Source organism: Carcharhinus amblyrhynchos, unplaced genomic scaffold (assembly GCF_965287045.1).
Source record: "Carcharhinus amblyrhynchos unplaced genomic scaffold, sCarAmb.v2.hapA chromosome_1494, whole genome shotgun sequence".
NCBI lineage: Eukaryota > Metazoa > Chordata > Chondrichthyes > Carcharhiniformes > Carcharhinidae > Carcharhinus > Carcharhinus amblyrhynchos.
In genome coordinates this window covers 2,732-11,751 of record NW_027651234.1, presented here as the reverse complement: position 1 = coordinate 11,751, position 9,020 = coordinate 2,732, and the positions used below count along the sequence as shown (strand labels likewise).

Sequence of the window (9,020 nt, the reverse complement as noted above, 5' to 3'; positions counted from 1 at the left end):
GACACTATCCCTGATCAACAGTGCCACGCCACCACCCCTTCTGCCACCCTCCCTGTCCTTCCTGAAGCACCTGAAGCCTGGCACCTGAAGTACCCAGTCCTGTCCCTGAGACATCCAAGTCTCCGTAATGGCCACCACATCACATTCCCAAGCAGCAATCCACGCCCTAAGCTCATCTACCTTATTCACTATACTCCTTGCATTAAAATATATACACTTCAGCCCCTCAGTCTGGGCATTTCCCATCTCCACCACCTGTCTAACCTCCCTCCCATACTGCCTGCGGTCCTCCCCTACCTGGGAGCGAACCTCCTCCGTCCCAGTTTCCCCATCACAGTTCCCTCCCCCCATCCTTTCTAGTTTAAAGTCCCCCCGGTAGCCTTAGCCAGTCTTCCCGCCAAGATACTAGTCCCCCTGGTATTTAAGTGCCACCCGTCCCTACTATAGAGGTCCCACCTACCCCTAAAGAGGTCCCAGTGATCTAGGAACCGAAATCCCTGCCCTCTACACCAGTCCCTCAGCCACGCATTCACCCTCCACCTCATTTCATTTCTTCCCTCATTCTCCCTTGGACCATTGGTCCGTGGACCACGTCTACTTTTTGTGTTATAGATTGCACTCCCTTTTTGATTTCCTGAAGAACCTTTTATTGATGTTCTGTTTGCATTTCAGTCCCACACTCCTGATCTCCGGACACCCGGTGCGGAGAGGGGAGGGGAGGGACGCCGACCTCCTCGTCAACCTGCTCCTGGGCCTGGCGAAACGCGCCATCAACAGGTCCAGGCAGTGGGCGATCGTGGCGGGGGGGGGGGGGGGGGGGTCCATCCTGACTGTCTGCCCCTCTACCATGGGTACGTTCATGGCCAGGTGTCCCTGGAGAGGGAGCACGCGGTGTCCGCGGGCACTGTCGAGGCTTTCCGTGCCCGATGGGCACCGCAGGGGATGGTGTGTGTTATAGACCCCGAGAATCACACTTTGATTTGACGTGTTTTAAGTTTCCTTTGTACCTTTTGTTTCTGTTCGGGCCGTTCCCCCTCCTTTTGGGGAGCTGCCCCCTTTTTCTTTGTCCGAACGTAATTTAAGTTTGTTTACTTGTTTGGCCCACCCAAAAGACCCACCCAAAAGATGAGGGGGGAATTGGATCTGATTGAAGAGGTGGAATCTCTTCCCGAGTATCCCGGGGGACAGGGAGCCTCTGCAATGGGGTTGCAGCTGGATTCCCGGCTAGAAACCGGGCTGGTGTTTGGGGGAAGGGATTGTCCTGGTTCCCTGGCCGGGATGGGGGCTCTCTGCTCCCTGGCCGCCTCCTCACCCTCAGGCCAGCCGCTCCTCCTGGGGAGGGATGGTGTTTGTGTCCCAGAGGCAGGCTGGAGATTGGGATGTGGTCACTCCGGGATCAGCAGCGCTGAGTGTATCCCCAGGGTTACTGCTCTGATCCCCGGAGCTCCAGCCCCCATCGCTGTTTCTCCAGTCTGAGAAAGAGCCCAGGTAACAACCAGACTCACCCCCGCCCCCCCCCAGTCTAGTGGGGACAGAGAGAGGAGAGAATCTAACTGGGAAATGGGGTATTTATTGCTGCCTCACTGTGTGAAGTGTAGGAACGGAGGGAATCCTCAGTTTGAGTGAAGGAGCTGACTGAGTGGTTTGGATGGTTTTAGACCGAGTTCTGAAGGTGGGAGGCTCTGTGACTGGAGTTAGAGAGAATCTCCGGCATGGGATCAGCAAATGTGCTTCAGTTTGGTCATATTTACCCCAGTTCCACAGTGAGTGACCCTATACTGATAGTGCTCACCCTGAGACATCCCAATGGCCCAGTTTAACCATGTCTGTGGATGCTGGAATCTGGAAACAAGAGAATGCTGGAAAATCGCAGCAGGTCTGATAACATCTGTAAGGAGAGAAAAGAGCTGATGTTTTGATTCCATGACTCTCTGTCAAAACTCTGGAGTCGGAACATCAGCTCCTTTCTCCCCTCAGAGGCTGTCAAACCTGTTGAGATTTTCTTTTTGGTTTGCCAAGCCTGTGATTGGCCACCTCTACTGTGTAGATCATGTTTGTGCAATGATGTGACTTGGAGTAGTCTATAGACCTCCAAATAACCAGAGCAGTAAAAGAACAACATCCCCAGGGAAATCCTGGGGACTGGATGGTAATTGTTTAGGAGAACTCCCTTAATTAGTTTGTTCTTGACTCAATAGAAAAGTGGCCTTGCTGGGGAGGTGTAATTGCTAAGTGAAAATCAGCTCACAAGGATTAAGAGGCATTGACAGTAAAATAGCAGTCAACAAAGTAACCTGAGCCTCTGACTATTGTTTTCTGCCCATTGCACCTTCAGAGGTGTAGGGTAAGGCTTGAACACTCTTAATGAGCTAGAATCTGAGATACTGGAGTGACAATTGAGTCTGGCTGTGCTCGGGGTAGATGGGTCACCTGGTCTGGATTGCTTGCAGCTCAGCTTGTGAGGGGAGAGATGGTGGAAGGGTTTTCTTGACATCATCCCTCCCAAAATATGGGTGTGTTACCTGTCAGTAGTAAGGATTGAGATTTGATAAAGAAAAACAGGTACTTGGGAATCAAGGATTGCCATTGATGTTGTGCTGGATATGTTGATGTAACAGAAGGTTATTTAATGGAATAGAGTGGATGCTGGCTATGGAAAGTATGAGATGCAAGTGGCATAAAGGCTGGATAATGAATGGGGGAGTCCTGTAATAACAGAAGGTCAGCAGAATGCGCAGTCAAGGCTGATGGTGTTTGATGGGGAGGTGATGTATTTTGGTAATGGGGATCAAGACAATTCTGAAGTCTGCAGGGGCTGGGGGACACTGCATGTGCAGCAGTGTGAATATCGGTGCACATTGAGTAACTGTTGGGCTCAACAAGACTGGACGTGTTCCAATAACTTGATTGTTGTTCATTACTACTACCAATAATAGTTGTTTATAGCTTTTTGAGTTAACACTTCCTCAATGATCTGAGGCCCCTAACCACCAATAGGAGCAGTGGTAATAAATTCTCTCTTGCAGTGTGTACAGCTGATGGTCATTTCATCATCGTGATCTCCAAGAACCTGACCCGTCCTCCCCTCAACCTGTCATCCCTGTATGTGAGAGATGGACAAGAGGCTGAGTGCCAGCCTAAACTAACCACTGGGCAACTTGCGGCCTTCCGCTTTCCAGTCACCTCTTGTGGCTCCAGCAAGCGGGTGAGTATTGAAGGGTCGAGGTGTTCTCCCAGTAAGTGAGCCAGCTTCTTATTCAGCAGCCTCTTCATTGCAGGAGGAAGATGGAACCTTGGTCTATGAAACAGATGTCTTGGGCAAGAGGATGATTGAGACTGGGAAGCTGGGCTCAATAACTCGGGACAGCACCTTTGGGTAGGAGGATGGTGGGAGGAGTTGGTATTGGAGGGGATGTGTTACTGAATGAAGCTGCAACTACTTGTGTCTGTCTGCAGTCTGCACGTCCAGTGCAAGTACAGAGGGAGGCAAGAGACTGGCTTACAGATCAATGTCACAGTTTACACGGTTTCTCCACCACCTCCTGCTTCAGAAGATGGGATTCTGAAACTGGAACTGCGAATAGCAAAAGGTAGAGGTGCCCTGGGGAATGGAGAATGGGATTAGTGGGAATGTATCCATCCAGGGAGTGACTGGTTCTTGTGTGTGTGCCTCTCAGATGGTGACTACAGGTCATGGTATGTGGACAGTGAGTACCCCATTTGGAGAATCCTTCAGGAGGCAGTGTTTGTGGAGGTCCGTGTCCTGGGTCGCAGTGACCCAACGCTTGTCCTGAGGCTGCATGACTGCTGGGCAACTCCTGTGCCAGCCCCAAACCATGAGGTGCAATGGAGTCTGCTGGTGGATGGGTAAGGAGTGTGAATGGGAGGGCTAATTGTTTTTGGACACTGAAATGACTGGACTGCTTCTTATCTCTTGCCCTCACCAAATGGCCATAAACTGGTGCAGAGTTGCCTCTGCTGATCAGTGAGGGTTTTGGACAATTCCAGAGAGGTCACATGGGCTGCACTTGGCCAAATGGATCTGCTCCCTTCAAGAACCCATATGACCCCTTGCTGACTTGTGGCTGGTACAATGGGTGCAGACACCAATGTATTCCAGAAACTAGTCTTTAGCAAGATGAAACAAACATGCTGTCTCCATTTCTACTTCTATTTCCTCTGCAATGACATCTGCAGCACTTTGGTGGCCCCCCATGGTACATTCTCCAGGTACAGGTCAATGTGTACCATGTTTTTTACATTGTAGAGCATTAGAACCACTGGGATAACAACCCGTGGAGATTCCCAGTCAGATCATTGTGAATGGCACCTGCCACCTGTGGTGAGTAGTTTTAATACATTTCAGCACCAGTTTCTTGGTCCGAAACATTCCTGACTTCCAGTAATATCCCACATGGAATTCTCCCAGTTTGGAATAATGGAATGAACAAATTGGGAAATCTTTCATTGAAAGAATGGAATCACCTCTGGAACACAACACCAGTGGCCCCAAACGAATGTTATTGATATTTAACAGATCAGATACCCCTCCCTGCTCTGACACCATTTGCTGACTGTTCCAGGTGTCCCTATGAAGGTGATGACTATCAGACTCTCCTACACCCACTCATGTTTTCTGGCCTGAAGTTCCCAACACATCACAAGCGGTTTGAACTGAAAACATTTGTTTTCTTGGACAGAGAGTCAGAGCAGCCTCTCACTGGACAGGTAAGCAAGAGAAATCCCAGCCAAGCCTCCCTTTCTGCCTGGCTCCTTAACAGCCTGGTTTATCCAGGAACATGATCCCCTAAAATATCTCCTTTCCATTCTAGGTTTACCTGCACTGCAGTGCTGGGGTCTGCTCACCCTCTGCTCAGGATGACTGTACACCCAAATGTGTCCCAAGTGAGTTCTTGTTTGATCTCTCCTGAATCAGGATGATGCTTCACTAAGACAGGCAGAGATGATGTTTGAATGGAATATCTGGTTAGTGTGCTGTGACTGGGGGATTCCTCTATCCCTCAGCATCCCTCTATCAATGGGAGGAGCCTTTCTATCAGTGGGTGCTCCAACTGTGGGTCTGTCTGCCCCCCTCTGAATGCCCATCATTGCAAACATGGGTCTGCTCTGCCTGAAACAAGGGTGCCACCAAGCTTAGTTGGCAATGTAGCAATTTGTAGTGAGTTGTATCCAACATGTGGCTAGGGATCTAAATGTTCTTGGAACTGTAGTGTCATCAATACGTAAACTGTCACAAGAATTGTCAAGTGATGAGCTGAAATATCAAGGGGAGCTGCCCCCTTTTGCTTTGTCTGAACGTAATTTAAGTTAGTTTACTTGTTTGGCCCGAAAGACCACCCTAAACAAGCCTTGATGTTTGACATCAGTTAGTGCTCAGATGTCACCCTGAAACTTGGAATCTAATAGCAATGTTGTGAATGTGTTAGCAAGATGACTGATTTCACTAACGCTTGTGCAGTGTGGCAGAGCCTGACACCATTTCAGGATTTCTGCACTTGTGCTAAAGTTTGATCAGAGTGAGGGTTAGTCTAGGCATTTTTGACAAACTCTATAAATGACAATCCATAATATGAAGGGAGTGTAGACAATCTGTTCTCATCACTTGAGGATTTTAGAAAATTAATCTGTATTGCGTCTGAACTGTCTGATTTCTCTTCCCAATAGAGAGACGCAGGAGTACCCATGACCATGAGGGAACATTAGTGAGTGCTCCTGGCCCCATCATCCTGGAAGATGAGGGACTTCAGTCCAAGAAACAACATGAAGCAAGTGGTAAGTAGAGACTTTTCAATAGTCCACCTGTGAGCTCTCTGGAATATAATGTCTTCTAATCTTCCATTAGGTGCTGCTGAATCTGCTGCTTGGCTTGTGCAAGGAGTAGCCATTGGCTTCATGATGGTGTCCCTGTGCCTGCTGGTGGTGATGGTTACAGTGTACATGAAGAGACCAAGAGCTGTTGCTTCTCAGTGCAGAATCTGAACAAAAATAAACTTCAGATGAATGTGTCCTGGGTGTTGTAGAATTGTTTTCAGCTGGCTAAGGATTGTAGACACTACTTCAAAGCAAGAAGATACAAAAGTATGAGATACTATCATTGTTTTCATGATTTACTCATTGCCTCTACTGCATCCTGCTTGATCCAGGCTTTTCAAATAATACAAACTCTTGTTTGTGGACCATGCAATCCAGGTGATGGTGAATCTTGGAGCTTCTGGCTCCAGTGGTTGAGTCACCCTTGATCACAAACATTGTATCAGAGGCTCTAACACAACCTTGCTGCAGAATTGGCAATTCACCTGCCCACACCAGTCTTTGAAAGGACTGTCTGCTTAGTACCACTTCTCCCTGCCCCATAGCCTTGGGGTAGATAGTGGACAAGACGATGAGTATCAGGTCCTTGTTTAGGATCTGAAAACCCCCAATCTTTATTAGCAGCCACAAACGTTGTCCAGAAATCCAAGAACATGAATACTTAAACCATTATGGATCAGTGACAAATTACTTTTCAGAACATTTTCCCCCAATTTGCTAGTTTTCATCAATTGCTTTGTACAAGTTGAACTTCCTGGGGGAGGAAGAGAGATTAAGATGCATGAGTTATCCATCTTAAGGGATAGATTCCCACACAGCTTCAGAAGTTGCCCTGAAACAATGATGTAGTTCTGGATGGGATGGTCCAACAAGTTTTCCAATCCCTAGTCCAACCATCAGACTGCCCCAGAGTATCAAGACAAGTAGCCTCCTGATAATGGACAAGATCCCCTCAATATAGAAATGCATTGGTGATTTTTCCACTGCACAGAAAACACCCGGGTTTTAGTTTAGCTCTGATGTAGGCAAATCAATGCTTAAAAAGCAAACTGGGCATTTTTTACTTTCAGGAATGGCTCATGGATCAGATTCAATTCAAGGTGATAATTAAATAGAATGAACCATCTTGCTGTATGGTTTATAATCCAATTTGTGTTGCTGCTGAGAATGCACCAGGGAACAATTAACTTCCAAGATTTGGCTGAATTTCTAAATCAGGCAGGTTGTTTGGTTAAGGCAGCCATTGGGAAATGAACAAGCGAGGAGCTGTCCTAAAGCTTTTTAGTTGGGGGTGGGGAAGCTGTGTGCACCTGCTCCTTCTGTCTGTAAAGAACATTATTGATGACAACATCGAGTCCACTTATCAACCAATCACAACTTTTATATGGTGTAAATTGTTCCCTCCAGTATTATCTGTCCCCCAACCAAAAGAGAAAATACTAGAAAATCCCAGTAGGTCTGGCAGCATCTGTAAGGAGAGAAAAGAGTTGACATTGATTCCAGATGCTGCTTTATCAAAGCTGAAAGGCAGGGAAAGTGGGAGGTATTTGTGCTGCAGGGGACAGAGAATGAAAGATGAGTCATAGCCACAGAAACCAGGGGAAAGGCTGCTAATGGCAGCCCGTTAGAGAGAAAGGAAAGTGTAAATGGCAGAGAAGCTGAAATAAGGGTAAGCTGCGACAGCTGAAGATGTGAGGAATGGGTGGGAGAGAGGTAAAATTGAGGAGAAACAGGAATTGAAGGGGACAAAATAGAGGGAAAGAATGGGGGGGGGGAAGAGAAATAAAAGGTAGAACAGTAAAAAATGGAAACAAAGGGACTGAAGGATAGTATCTCCTGGTGAGTGCAAGATGGAAAGCTTCATCAGCAATAATCAGAGGATGAGGAGTAGATATTGGAATACAGGTCTACATTCATGTACAAATAATATTCTGAAATAGAGTAAAGCAAGGAGCTGATATTCATTTGTATATTAATGGCTTAGACCAAGGACAACTGGACCATGTTTAATTAGTTCTGGAAAGCAGTATGCTACACAAATCTAGAATGTTCACCAAGCTTATTGGTTGCCTGGAGCCCAATAATCCATCTTCATTATTTCCCTGCAGCTCGTGACCCCTTCCCAGCCCCCTTGTACTCTGGAGGATGGCAAAAGATGTGCCATTCTCGGCACACACTAGAAGTTTTCACAAAACGAAATGAAGGGAATGTTAGATGTAGATTTTGTTACTTCTAAAATGTTAGAATGTGCTTTTCTGTATGCCTGTACTGTGCACAAGGTAAAGTTTATTTACTAGTCACAAATAAGGCTTACCTTAACACTGCAATGAAGTTACTGTGAAATTCCCTTTGTCACCACAGTCCAGTGCCTGATTGGGTCAATGCATCTGATGCATTGTCAATCTGGGTCAATGCAGCACATCTTTCAGAACGTGGGAGGAAACCATGCAGACACGGGGAGAACATGCAAACTCCATACAGACGGTGACCTATGCTGGGAATCGAACCCAGCTGCCTGGTGTTGTGAAGCAGTAGTGCTAACCACTGGGCCACCGTGCCACCCTAAATGTGGAACTAAATTGATGTACTGGAGAAAGTGCAGACAGGAGTTTACCAGCCTGGAGTTGGCAAAATCAGATCAAGATTGGAATTCACTGTAGAATTTCCAGAGTGTCTTCATACCCTCCATTTCTTAGCATCATGAACAAATGATGAGGCAAATAATCCCCAGGAACGCTAATTCTCAGGAAAAGTCACTGCCACATCTGTGTGGGTGGTTTGTATTGTCTGATCTTCCAAATATTCTTTAGGTTGAAGAGTGTTTGGGAAGTTAGTGTGACATTCATTAGCAAAGTATTGGAATACAGGGGATGGGAATCAAACATGTTAAAGGATTTAATTAAAGGGAAAGTCAGCCAATGTAGCATATCTGCAATTTCAGAAGGTATTTGGATATAGCAAGAGTGACTAAAATAGGCATAAGACAAGGACACATGGAATGGTAACATGATTCATGATTAACATAAATTGATAAGAAGCTTGACTTCTCCGGATACCCTGATACTAATACCTTCGAAGAACTCACAGAAATGGTCAAAGGGTATTATCACCCAAAGCTCTCTGTAACAATACAGAGATATCAGTTTAACTCAATGGGGAGGTGAAAGCAAAGAACATAGAACAAAGAA

At 46.6% G+C, this 9,020-nt stretch overlaps 1 pseudogene; it reads left to right on the top strand.

Annotated features, from left to right (window-relative positions):
* Window positions 1-1,125: 1,125 nt before the first annotated feature.
* On the top strand, window positions 1,126-6,000 carry LOC145340837 (zona pellucida sperm-binding protein 4-like; annotated as a pseudogene).
* Window positions 6,001-9,020: the final 3,020 nt, after the last annotated feature.